The sequence below is a fragment of the Schistocerca nitens genome, chromosome 3 (genome assembly GCF_023898315.1).
Source record: "Schistocerca nitens isolate TAMUIC-IGC-003100 chromosome 3, iqSchNite1.1, whole genome shotgun sequence".
Taxonomy (NCBI): Eukaryota; Metazoa; Arthropoda; class Insecta; order Orthoptera; family Acrididae; genus Schistocerca; species Schistocerca nitens.
Genome location: NC_064616.1, coordinates 742,941,323 through 742,956,066, shown reverse-complemented (window position 1 = coordinate 742,956,066; position 14,744 = coordinate 742,941,323). Strand labels below are relative to the sequence as shown.

The 14,744-nt window shown below is 37.6% G+C and overlaps 1 protein-coding gene across 1 annotated transcript in view; it reads right to left on the bottom strand.

The window, feature by feature from the left end:
- Positions 1 to 13,897, bottom strand: part of LOC126248720 (uncharacterized protein KIAA2013 homolog) — a 210,011-nt gene extending 196,114 nt beyond the window's left edge. The window contains exon 1 of the mRNA XM_049950026.1: positions 13,762 to 13,897. The gene's annotated coding sequence lies outside the window, so the exon portion shown is untranslated. The remainder of the gene's footprint in view (positions 1 to 13,761) is intronic.
- Positions 13,898 to 14,744: the final 847 nt, after the last annotated feature.

The following is a 14,744-nucleotide window of genomic DNA, read 5'->3' as shown; positions in this document are numbered from 1 at the left end:
CTTAAAAAAAAAAACCTTGTGCATGAACCAGCATTGTGGTCTTTCAGCAGAGATGCCACAGATCACCAATCACCCTACTTTACAGAGCAGACAAGCATCCGAACCCCATGTTGTAAGAAGAGTCATGGACGTCCAACCATTTCGCGCCTAGAGGTAGTTTTTCTGTCCTTCTACCTCTTTCTGTAGATGCTCACAACAGTAGCATGTGAACTTTTGACCAGCTTCACCATTTTCAAGATACTCGTTCACAGGCTCTACATAATAATAATTTGCCCTTTGTCAAAGTAGCTTATGAATCGAAACATGACTGCGTCGCGTCGTTTCATGATTCGAGGGTCAGCAACTGATAAAAAAAGGGGCCCCCCGGGTCCCAAGGTCGCGATGGCGGCTGTCCATGTCCCGCTGAGATAATTTGTCCTTTTAGGACAATTATCTGGGCAAGCACCCACGCCAGCAAAAGGTTGCCCGACATGTGCTGTTCGATAACGTAATGTATGTAAAAGGCGGTAATAATTTATTTTTGCGTTAATACGCCATTATTCAGAAGTGTACGTTGTGGTGGAGCATTAGATGCTGTAAGTGATTCAGAGGAGGAAGATGTTGATTTTGCTGATATTTTGTTAAGTCATGATGATGTCATGGTGATGTACTTGATGGCACTGACCTTACGTAATATTACGTCTTTAGCTATTTGTGATATCATTGACAGATTACTTTGACCACCCTAAATAAGCAGATTACTTTGACCACCCTAAATAACTGTTGGTCCGGATGCAAATTACAAAATGTTTCAAGCAAATGTTCTTTAGCCGTCAGGGGGGACATCAATCAGCATGATTGCCTTAGTTGTAGCTTTGTTTTTTACAAAGATAAGAATAGCGGTATGACTTTTTTAAATGGAACCCTGTATTTTTTATTCGGTAATTCATTTCCTCTCCTAAAGACCTATTCAAAAATGTATCACAGTGTACCATTCATTAGAACACAATGTTTTAATTACATAACACAACACTGATGTTGACGCTCCCAGCGCTTAGTGCAGGTACTCGGGGTATGGAACACATCCACGTGCTGACGTTGGCAGAGGACAAACGTAAACATAAGTAGAATGCACACCCGTCATTCCGTCAACCATCATCAATTGAAGAGTTGTATGAGCAGAATGTACACCAACCAAGAGAAGGTAGAAATGCTACTCATCTATGGGGAATGTAAGTTGGCAGTTATTTACGGTGGTCAAGATAAATGGGACAGGCTGTGTATATAATCACAAAAAAGCTACTGAAAAATGAATATTCTGATACCTTGCCATATAAAATTTTTCAAATTTTACATTCTAATTTGGATTCTTATCCCTAGATTATACAGTTGATCATATCAGCATGACACATCCTTTCTTTCTGTTCCGAGTCCGTTTTACATTACGTTACCCTCGAATCATGAAACGACGCGACGCAGTCATGTTTCGATTCATGAGGGTCAGCAACTGATAAAAAAAAGGGGCCCCCCGGGTCCCAAGGTCGCGATGGCGGCTGTCCATGTCCCGCTGAGATAATTTGTCCTTTTAGGACAATTATCTGGGCAAGCACCCACGCCAGCAAAAGGTTGCCCGACACGTGCTGTTCGATAACGTAATGTAAAACGGACTCGGAACAGAAAGAAAGGATGTGTCATGCTGATATGATCAACTGTATAATCTAGGGATAAGAATCCAAATTAGAATTTCCCCATCTGCTGCACATTCCTTTGCTAGGGTGATCCCCCATCTGCGTCTGCTCTACTTACATACTTTTTCTACTGTGTCATATACTCACAATGCCACCGTGGGCAGTGGTCATAATGTTTTGGCTTATCAGTGTATGGTTACATTCTCAATGTTTCTAAGGTTTTTTTCCCAATAAGAAAAAATATATACTGATGTTGTGAGCTAGTAAGTCCTACTCACCATCTTCTGCACATTACGGTAATAGAAATTCTTCTACAGAATAGAAGAAGTTGTCACGGAGAAACTTTCTCAGTTTGTTTTCAAATTTTACTCTGCTGTCTGCCAGACATTTTATATCACTGGATAAGTGATCAAAATTTTTGTTGCAGCATTGAGCACCCCTTTTTGTGCTAAAGACAACCTTAACATGAAGTGATGAATTTTATTTTTCCTTGCGGTATTTTAATTATGTACATCACTGTTCTCTTTCAACTGCAGTGGAAAACAACACTTCATGAAGAAATAAATATACTATAAAGCAGTAGTCATAAGCCTTAACTCAAACAGATGTCTACAGGATGGTCGGGGTGAACACCACATTATATTCTTGCAGCACATTTTTGCGCAATAAAGATTTTCTTTCTTAAAGATCAGTTACTCCAGAACCTTATTCCATATGACATTACAGATTGAAAATATGCAAAATACGTCAACTTACTGATATGTCTCTCCCCACGATTTACAATGATTCTAAGTGCAAATGTGGCTGCAACAAATGCATCTGTCTGTTACCAGCATTTCTTTCCACATATCAATCTCTTGTCTGCTCACTAAATACATAGACTATATCTTTGCATTTACAACACCTTTGTTAATATGTATTACACAATGAAGCTTATGGGTACCTGGAATCATGCTTTTATTCTTGAAATGTTGCTTCAGGTGGGGAATGTCTTAATCGTGATGAGAAACTGATGCATACTCAAAGACATATAGAGGAATATTTTCTTTGCACCACTGAAACAACCGTCATGGTGTCAAAACAGTTCCGTAAGGTCGTTTGAGGCTGGCCAATATGACTAATCTCTTTACAGCCTCTGCAACCTCATCAAAAGTTCCTTTGCCATGTGCTGTAGCAAAAAATTGCCATTCAAACTATTCCTGATGAAAGTACAGAACTCATGAAATTCTTTCTGTTATTCTATTGGGCAACCCATCCATCCAAAATGTAGTAAATGTGTTTTGGAGTTTGAAAGTGACATTTTAAGAATTTGTGCTGAAAGAATACACACACAAACACACTGTATCATGTTGAAGGCAATCAGATATTTCCACATATGACACATGGGGTATTTCACTAGTATCTGCATCTCTGCAGTAAGCTACAAATGTGTGAATTGTAACCTGTGAATTATACCAGTGAAATCCCTGTACTTCACCCTGAATGTTGAAGGAGTAATTCTCTACAAAATCACAAACAACATGATATTTATTTACTCTAAGTTCCTCTTTAGTGATTTTAAAGATCTTTGATTGCTGCTGAGTGATACATATGTGTGGCAGTAAGAGGTCAATGGAAGCATCTGATTCCATAAGTCTGCTTTGACCTGTGATGTATTGTGTGTGACATCACTATGGTACTGAATTTTCGAGTTAGTTGTGTTTCTGGATGCCGTGTTGTTATATGTGATGGTGCCCTCTGATGGTGGATGTGGACATGTTGAGTTTAACAAGTGGTATTGGGTTCATTTGAGTTTTCGTTGTCACCGTGAAAACGTGGTTTTGAGTTTAGGAAGTTGATGTGATAAAATGTGTTGGGGATGAGTTTTCAGAGAACTATTAACTTTTTTATTTTGTTTACGTGTTTGGCATTTTCATTAGGTCTGATTAGTTTGGAGTTTGTTGTGAGGAAAGAAACGTAATTTTTTTTTTATATATATATTGCTTTTCTTGCTAAGTATGGACATGACAGTGAAGTTCACGAGTGTATCACTGCGTTTTCAGATGGGTGATGATATGATGGTATTGTAGGAGGCTTTTGTTGGCAAGTAATTTTTGTTTTGGTTTTATTCAACAGTAATTGTGATGTGTTGTTTATTGTATATTTATGGTAGGTTAGTTGTGTTTTAACTGATGTAGTGAATATGGGCTATTTGGGTTTTTGAGTGGTTGGTTTTTTGGTATCAATAGCTGCAGTTTAGCTGTATATGACTAGGGAAATGTCCAATTCCCCTTTCTGGGGTAATACACATTGGTTTTTTGGTATTGGTATGTAAAGTTGACCTATATAGGTCAAGGGAAATGTCCAATTGCTGCAGTTTTGTTAGTGCAGCAGAGTTCTGTAATTTAATTTTTTTTATATTATTTCTTTTGGGATGATGGGGTACTTTTTCATTTTGTATAATTAGCTTGTCCCCAACCTAACCCCCAATTTTCCATGATTGCCCTGTTAGTTTCATTTTATTTTTGGAGTGAGACATTACTGTGTCATTTTTATTTTTGTTCAGGTTTGTCGGCGTACGTATGTAGTGACATCACCATCATCATTTTGTCTACGCTGGAGGCAGCCATTTCTGCTATATTGATGACGTCATGGGTCAAAGCAGACAGGTGGAATCGGACACTTCTGTAATGCCATTGTAACTACTGTAAACTTGATGCCAACTGCTCAATGAAATTGTCTACTGATTTTGTTATCGTCTCCAGAATTACCCTGCCTACAGTTAACCAACACTTGTATGTAATTTTGTCAATGCAGTTGGTACCAAACAGCTCAAACAGATAAGTCACTCTTGTAAAACTTGGACGACAGGGATATGCACTTAAGAAACATGCTGGAAATACAGGACTGCACATAAGAAATGCTACACAGCACTTTAATGATGGTGATGTGTGTTCTTCACATACAGTTAGTTCTTTCAATTCATATCCTTCATCCTTTAACTTAAAATTCTGGTGTGATCCACAAACAAACAGTATGGATTGGATCCCACTGGCAAAGGCACTGCTTTTGTCACAACTCAAAAAAATCTTGAAATTCAGCATTTACATCTGGGTATATACCTTTGAAATATGCATACAATTCCTTAAGAACTCACTGTTTCTGCTTATGTACTCTAATTCCATTTTCTTTCACAGACACAGAGTCTTTTCTTCCTGGCATCACATAGATCACAGCAAAAATCAGGTACAAACTGAACTTTTTTTTCACAACACGTCTTATCTGGCTTCGGATTTGATGCCACTGCTTCTATCTGTTTTATTCTTCAAATCATGTAATGTGAAATGGAAAATTATTTCATGGTTTTCCTTATTCAGCAGTTCTTGGGAAGTAATGTCAAAAGTTGTGTCTTGCCACACTTACAGTCTGTATTGTGATTTTCACACTCTTCTTTTTCCAGTTGTGCCACAAAGATATGTTCCAACCCCGAGACAAACTTTTCAGTTTTTACTTTGTGTACTTCTTCTCACACTGCAGACTCTTTTTCTTCACAAGTGGTTTGTCTAAAAACTGGATGTTAATATTTAAAGAATCCAGTGCCAGAGCCAATGTTATTTCATCTTCACCTAACACGCTCTCTAGAAGTAATAAGCACAGCTGCATTTTGGGATATTTATGTCCTAGACTTGCTGCAAATTTTACCATCTAGCAATACATTAGGACACTCCTGACTTTTTTCAAATTCTTCTGTACTCTTGGATGACCTCCTCCTTGAAATCAATAGTAACAGTACAATTTTGACCTGAAAAAACAACATCACAACACATGTACACTGCAGTTTGAGTAAACAAGCCACACCCATGAGACATGCTAATGGTGCCTGGTTGAAAAAAAAGTCTCTCTGATTGGCTGTTCACAGAAGGAAGCAAAAAGTTTCTTCATATGAATTAGGTGATTTAAGGAAGTTTCCCACTTCCACTTCATCTAACTGAGGTGAAATTACATTAGGTCTTCCACAGGGTTTGATCATGGGTACCCTTCTGTTCTTGATGTATGTGAATGACCTCCCTTCTTATCTGAGACAAGAAGCTAAACTGACAGTCTGCTGATGATACAAGCATCATTATTAATCCAGTAAAAGAAGCTCCAATTGAAAATGATGCAAATAATGTCTTTGAAAAAGTTACTGATTGGTTTTTTGCAAATGGGCTTGCTCTGAACTTTGAAAAAACACAGTATATCCAATTTTCTACTATGAGGAGTACAGTTCCTCCAATAAATGTAACACATCAAAAGCAGTCAGTAGCCAGGGTAGAGCATACTAATTTTATGGGTGTACATATAGATGAGAATCTTAATTGGAAAATTCCTATTTTGGATCCCCTAAAATGACTAGGTTCAGTAACTTTTGCAATCAGAATAATTGCTAATTTTGAGGATATAGAAATTAGCAAGCTAACATACTCTGCATACTTTCACTCTTTGACATCATACGGAATACTATGTTGGGGTAACTCAACATTTAGGCAGAAAGTATTCACTGCTCAAAAGAAGGCGGTTAAAATAATATCTGGGGCTCATAGCCGCACATCCTGTAGGCATCTGCTTAAGGTTAGGAGTTCTCGCAACAGCCTCACAGTACATTTACTTAGTAATGGAATTTGTTCTCAACAACATGGACCAGTTTATACACAACAGTGACATTCATGATTATAATACCAGAGGTAAGAAAGACTTACACTATCCTCTACTTATGCTATCTTTGGCACAGAAAGGGATAGTTTCAAAAATAAACTGATATCATATCTCCTTTACAACTACTTCTATACCACTGATGAACTGTTGAATAGGAATAAATAAATAAATGACACACACACACACACACACACACACACACACACACACACACACACACCACTGATTATTGCATTAGTTAATGTAATGACACAGAAAAAAATTGGGTCATGATGCCTTTGGTGTCCATCTTGATATCTACCATACTTATAGTCACATAGATAATTGAAGATGATATATTTTGAGTTATTCGAGATCAAAGGTTAAGGTCAATGACCTTGAATGTGGGAATTCCTAGAAACCTGCCATATTGCATATCAATGTAAAGCTCTTATCAATTAGCTTTTCAGTAATAAAAGTTTCATTGGTGTATTTGGATTAAAACCAGAATTATAGTCATTTATGGTGAGACAGATGCACATAAATTTCACACAATTTCCAAACTTTACAGATCTGTAACTTTCTTCACAACTGTCATACACCTCTGCACACTGCTAGTTTTCCTTCTCTTATCTGGGTCACTGAATGCACCAAATCTGAAAGAAATTTGTATGGGTTGAGTGCTGCACTGAATTGACATGGAGTTACCCATATGTGTTCATAATAATGTAAGAGTAACCTTGAATAACAATGCTGGTCATATCACACAGTTAAAGTTCATTAATGGGCAATAGGTTATACTTCTAATAAAAAAAGTTTAGTTTTGAAAGATAATCAAAATGTATAATTTATGACAGATCACGTTCCAGAAAGTCTATTGTGTTGTAGAAGCAATGCTTTGCTAGAAGTGCTCTTTGAGTTTTTTTCAAATTTTGTTGGCTTTTGACTATTTTTTCAGCTTCTTTTGGGAGATAATTGTACACTTCAATTCTCACATATTAAACACTATTGCTATACAGTTTAAAGAAATGCACTGATCTTAAAAACTTTTTAACATTGTGTCATGGTGGTGACTGTCTAGGTTCCTCTACAGTCTATTGATGTTTGTTAAACAGGGCAGGTCAAATACATATTGACTAGGGAGAAGCATTATGTTTAATTTTTTAAAAGTGGTTTACAGGTTTCTCGTTTTCATTTGTGCAGGATTGTTCCAAATGTTTTTTTTTTTTTCCCCCAGTTTAAATATCACTGTTTCAATACTATGATCCCCCCTCCCCCCAAAATGATCCATAGCATAGTAATGAACAGAAAAGAGCATAATACATATATGTCAACACACTGGCATTTAACTCGTCCCTCACTGAGTGGAGTGTAAGAGTCTTTGCTTAGCCTGGAATTAATCATGTCCATGTGGTTTTTCTGTGTGAATATGTCAGTGATATGGATCCGTCACTTAGTGTTACTGTTGGAACCTGGGGAGTTCTGTTCTCAACAGTGGGAAGGTTGAGCATAGGGTCATTCCATGTCAGTTCAACCAGGGGCTCCAGCTCATAGATTCAGATTTGACTGAAATTCAGTACACTAATTCTAGCATGTGTGGAACAATCGTGTACAAAGTATTAGTTTTCCCTACCAATTAGTTCCAGAATTATGACTGGTGAAAGAAGGTGGCATGACCCGGAAATTGCAATCCGCATCTGGCAATCTATCTTCAGACCCAACTTCAGGTCTTAATAACTTTGGAACTATTCCACACAGTCCAGTGAAATTTTTACGACCCAGTAACATCCATTTAGAGAACACACTCTATGAATCAAAACACCAACAACATATTTCTGAGGGAAAATAAAAAATTCCAAAATGTGATTAAAAAATGTGATATGTTAAAAGGTACATGTTGTAGGTGCCCTCTATGCCAAATATAATTCACTCAAAAAGGGTATAAATTTTTTTGTGGTAAGCTTAATGTGGCCTAAACACAGACAGGACTCATCATGCCCATATCAGTCACAAAAAACTGAGTTACATGCACACGAAAATACAAAAATTTGGAAAATTACCTGAAAAACATGGATTTTCGAAGTGTGGTAGCACAAAAGGGACAAGTGGTATCCAAGCCAAATTTCACATACTGCATAAGTAGACCATAATGATATATATCTCAAAATTTCAGCATGTTATTGCAAGACATTTGTGTACAATGGAAGATGACAGATGTATTTGGTGATGTGGCCATTGTTCCACAACACAATTTTGTAAAAACATATCGTAAACTGTTCTGCCTCTTCTTATCCTCTCCCACAACTGTTTAATCACTAAGCAACAACATATAGACAGGTTAACACAACCTATCATTAATGTTTACTGCACCCTTAACTGCTAAAACTCAGTCAATTGTGCTTTGAACAGAAGTTCTCCCACACTTCAGCTGCTGTACTCTGTACACTGAGTGGCAAATTGTACTGTCTTCCTGACACTGTGGTAGGAACTGGAACTGTCATAAGAATATTTTCAATAGGAATCCAACACCTGTTTGCCAAACATGGCCAATGAAATGATCTTGCTGGTCCTGCTGGTGCCATGAAGTTCACAAATACATCACCTTCTACTTCACAGCACTCTGCAACACATCCTAAGTACCATTAGTCGTCATAAACAGCAATAACATAGCAACCTGGTTGTATGTTGCTGCTTTTGCTTCTGAATCCTGAGTCAGACACACTGTGAAGACACATGTTGTGCATGAACCTATAGTTATAACTGGACAGTCTGCTCATCTGCAAATTGTCAGAGTCCACTGGAGAGAAGTGATGATGGCTCCTGTGCCTGCAACAGTTTTAACATGTTCTAGTCTGCTTTTTAGGAATTCTTCGACTGATTTCACCTCATCTTTCAAAACATAGAATGATCGTATGCCAGAGATATTTTTCTGTACCCAGGTAAATAATTGAAGAGGTGTTAGAATGTGAACTTCTGTAGGGTGCTGCAGACTAGCTCGTAATGCCATGCACTTAATGGTAGCACCAATACCATCACATACATTTTTACTATGACTTGTTGCAAAAAAATTCCATTCTGTGTGAATCTGAAAATCATGGTAATGCATGCATACATTTTTGAGATTTTTACAGTTTTTGTACTGACTAGCTGCCCCATCACTGAAGTATTTCACAAAATGTATGTGAGGCAGCTTGTTTTTCACATATGCCATGGCAGTGCGAATGTGGGCATGAACTGCAATGGCATCATGAATTAAACAGTCACTAAAAACGCGAAGGTTCATGACAGACACATCATCTGATTCACCTCTATAGTAAATCGCAAATGGCTAGAGAGTTGCTTGACTGTTGTCCCAATGATATCCTTGGATGGCATCTTGAACTATAAACGCATAATTTTCAGAGAAGTCTAGTATTACTATAATTTCATCTTGTTTCAAATTATCCTTACAAAACTGGAGATAAGCCGATTGTGCTGTGTGGTCATTTTGTCTGTTTTTTGACAACACATTTCAACAAAATCTTCCACTGTACTTTGCTTTGTTTCAAGACTTGTGCAATCCATGTGTATCCATTGTTTATAAGAAACATGTTCATCGTCATCCATAAGGAGTTCACCATACAGTTTGTTATTCATGTGTTGTGCAAGATTTGCCTTACCAGGACACTTTTCACACCTGTGTATCATGCACTGGTAGGAATTGATGTCACACTCTAGCAGCTTCATTGCACCTTTGTAATCCAGACCAGAATCCTTTATAGCAGCAAACATCAGCTTAGCATTTTGATGGGTCTCACATACACAAACATTGTGTGTGCCCCTTGCACTTATAGGCACAACTCATTTTGGCCGAAGTTTGAAAAAAGATGATAAACCTACTTTGGTATTGGGATACTTTTCCTTGAATTCTACATATAGTTCTGATATGTTGCATAGCAACAGCCTTTTTAGCATCTGTACACGTACATTTCCCATGTTCACCATTACATAGTCTTTTTTTTTCCAGGCATTATTTGGCTGTAGTCATTATTTTCATAAAACTCCAGCACTAGCACCTTTATTTCTGAACTCAATTGCTTACCCTCAGCCTGCTGAAGTTGTGGAAGCACTCCTTGGGTTGCTTTTATTTTCATAGCTTGCTTTACCATATATGTAGAAACACTGAATGCCTTTGCTGTGTAGTCAATAGACCAGCTGGAAGGTGCAAGGGTAAGAATAGTTACTTTTTTCTGGCGTGTGGATATGGCACATTTTTCTTTCAAATCATGCACAATTTTGTCAAAATCAGAGCATTTCTGGCATGATTTCTGTTCCTTTCGAGCAGATAGTTCTTCCTCTTCCACCATTAGTGTGTCAGCTATTTTGTGCTTAAATTCCATTTGAGCTTTTTGCAGTTTCTTCTACCTGTCTCTTTTCCCAACTTTGTGTGTCTTCATGGGAGACAAACCAAGCGCAGTCACTGAAGTATTTAATTGCTCATCCGCTGTGGTTGTAGGTGACTGATACTCTTCGTCACTGTCATGTAAATTATCAGAAATTTCTTCATTTTTTTAGCAGTGTAACACACCTGGAACATAACTTTTGTCCTGGTTTCATGTTAAGTCCCATGCACTGATTCACTTTCAATACTGATTTTCTATCAATTTCTCTGAGGCTACACTTCACTGTCTTCTTATGAATCCAAAATGGATCAAAACAACTTCTATGTAGGAAAGAAAACTTATCCAGAAACACTTTCATATGATGACAACAAACACTAAAGTTTCCTGGAAGTATACTTCTTGTGCCCACAGGGTGTATCCAGAATCTCCATAGCAACAAATCTTGGTCCGGATCATCCAGATCATAGAGTACAAAGCGAATGCCACATTTTGTTCCATATCTTGTTTTATGACATTCAGATGCTTGTGCTCTAACAATACTGCAACTTGTTTGAACAAAAGCACCACCAGTACACTCTTCTGCCTCCATACTGACTTTCCACAACAGTACTTACCAGTCTGAACTAGAATCTTAAAAACATGAATAACCCATAATTGTTGCTTGTTTCCTTTGTTGTTCCTGCCTAACAATGACTCATTCTGTCCCTGAAAACTACCATTGTTTAACTTTCTGTTGCCTAGTTGTTCCCAACAATTGCTGCAGCTTTATCTGAAACAAGCTGTCTGCATCATCACTATTACTTGCTAAATCATATTAAAAGAAACGTAACCAAATACATCTGCCAACTTCCATTGTACACAAATGTCTTGCAATAACATGCTGAAATTTTGAGATATATATCATTATGGTCTACTTATGCAGTATGTGAAATTTGGCTTGGATATCACTTGTCCCTTTTGTGCTACCATACTTCGAAAATCCATGTTTTTCAGGTAATTTTCCAAATTTTTGTATTTTCGTGTGCATGTAACTCAGTTTTTTGTGACTGATATGGGCATGATGAGCCCTGTCTGTGTTTAGGCCACATTAAGCTTACCACAAAAAAAATTATACCCTTTTTAAGTGAATTATATTTGGCATAGAGGGCACCTACAATATGTACCTTTTAACATATTACATTTTTTTAATCACATTTTGGAATTTTTTATTTGCCCTCAGAAATATGTTGTTGGCATTTTGATTCATAGAGTGCGTTCTCTAAGTGGATGTTACTTGGTTGTAAAAATTTCACTGGACTGTGTGGAATAATTCCAAAGTTATTAAGACCTGAATTTGGGTCTGAAGATAGATTGCCAGATGCGGGTTACAATTTCTGGGTCACACCACCTTCTTTCACAAGCCATAATTCTGGAACTAATTGGTAGGAGAACTTAAAATTTTGTACATGAGTGTTCCACACTTGGTAGCATTGGTGTGCTAAATTTCGGCCAAATCTGAGACTATCAGCTGGAACATTTTCTCAAATTGTTTGAATTGACATGGAATGACCCCATACTGTCTTTTTTGCATTCAGTTGCATTCAGGAGCAGTCTGTTTGATGCAAGGCATGGGTCTAGTTGGGCTGTATTTCTATTAACTGCTGACTGGAAAGATTCATCTGCATCTGAGTAAAGGCATCAGTATCATCAGAGAACAGAAATGCCTTACTAGTGGCAGGGTGGAGGGGATGTCATTTATATAAAGTAAAAGTAACAAGTGCACTTGTACAGATGAGTACACAACATTTAGGATTCTTTCCTGATTGAATTGATTTACATGAAGATATTGTGCTTGGTCTTTGAGTTAACTTCTGTCTCAGGCATGGGCAGTTCCCCTCATATTAGTCAAACTTTTGCAAGATTGAATATGTTGTGGTATATCGCATCAAAGATCTCTCTCACATCAAGAAAGACATCTACAGGTAGGCATTTGTTGTCAGCAAGATATAGAGTAGTATCAAAGAATTCACATATGGCATCGGCAGCAGTTTCATTTTCTTGGAAACCATACCGAGCAGAAAAAAGAATGTTGTATTTTTCTAATAATTTATTTTAGTCTGGCAGCCATGCATATACAAATATTTTACTGAACACAGATAGTATGCAACTGGACAGTAGTGCTAGGACCATCTTTAGATCCCTTTTTATGTATATGTATGACTTTTGGTATTTTCTTGGGAATATTGTATGTTAAAATGAAGTATTTATTATATTAGACAGTGATTTACTAATAACTTTGCTTCATCTGTGGAGAAGGAAACAGGACTTTTTATCTTCTCCTGCTGACGATTTCTTTATTTTATCTTGCTACACCGCTAATAATAAAATAACACTGCTCACTGTTGTTTTCTTATTGTGTCCAACATTCGGTGGGTCTTGTGATGTTTAAAAATTAGATAACAGTCCCAGGCTAACCATTGTGAAGGTGAGTGCTCATTCCTTGTATGTTTTTGAGGGTATAGAATGGAATTATGGGAAAGTAACGTCCGCTCGTCTTTTGTGATGGTGAATGGTAAGTTTCAGATGCTGAGGCTTGGGGATAGTTTAATGTCAGTTGTTTAGCAACGATGGTGGTGGCAGATCGAATAGAACCATTGGGACAGATGCCCAGGTAACAAAATGATGACTGGCGCCCGTAAATGAAGTATCGTTTATCCCATACTACAGATGACGTACGGGTCCCAAAAAAATTACAAATATGATGTAACTCACATGATAAATGTGAGAAAATACGTGATTGTGTAATGTGAAGATCTGAGAATACGGTGTTCACAACTTTATACTGATAACAGGATATAAAACGAACAGAAACAATAGTTATAAATGCTTAACTCTTGCAAAGGTTCACTGTAATTTATATCGTCAGTACCGGGTTATCGCTGTGGCAGTGCTGCTACTATCACAAAACATTTTTGTTCGCTCCACACATCTTACAACCTCATTCTGCCGGTTGTATTCAGCAAACGAGCGTCAGACAGTTTCACTACGCTGTAACTCAGAAGAAGAGTTTACCACCATACCTTGCCAAATGTCTTCCTGACGACGATGTTATGTTCACATTTGTTGTATAGGTATACAGGCTTCACCCACACACGTCAAACATAAATTTTGTCACACCGCTAATGTTTCAAAACAAACTTACAATACCAAAGATATTCCAACTAGAATCAAAGTACTCGTAAGACATCTTTGACACATCAACGTAAAACGCGGCTGTTCCCACGCACCTATGTAGCTTCGCAGATTCCTTTGGTGATGTCGGTAAATGCAATACATCGCCGCAAAATTCGCTCGTCCACTCGACACAGGTTCATTCTACTGTTGGTCCGTCTTCTGTCCGTCTAGGAAAGAAATTTCAGCTGTAAGTAGCTTCCCTGTAGCGAGGATATCTCAGTTAAGGACAATAGCTCACAACGGAAAAGACTCTACTGCGACCTACGTTCGCAACTAGACAGTGGCTCCTTAAACGCCAGCAGTTTTCATATTTTCGTTTAAATCACGAGTTACAGTACAAACCCGACGCAGTTACTTGCGAATGTACATGGAGACAGATAAATATCTGTTTACGTCCGTAACTGTTCCCTTTATGTCATAGGGTTAACTGCCGGTTTCCTCTGTCAAAGAATAATAAGTGGCAGCTTTATTATCTCAATCGCTGTAATCCTTGGTCTTAACTTTCCACAAACGTGTGTGACTTTCAAATATTTCAATAAATCCAACAATGATCTCCCTAAAGCACTCATACATATCAACCATTTTAGGTGTAACTGCGTACACAAAGACAAGAAATACAATACTGATCAGTTCAGGTAACGATAGCTGTAGGAAACCCAGAAGTATCAGCATAAAATAAAAAGAAATGTCCATCACTGTTGAGAGTATTAAAATCCTAATGGTTAACTGGCGAGGCATTTACAATAAAATATCTAAACAGAAGTGAAGCCTATATTTGTATTTTGTATTTGTATTTTTTTCGTCTCATAACATACTCTTTACACATCAT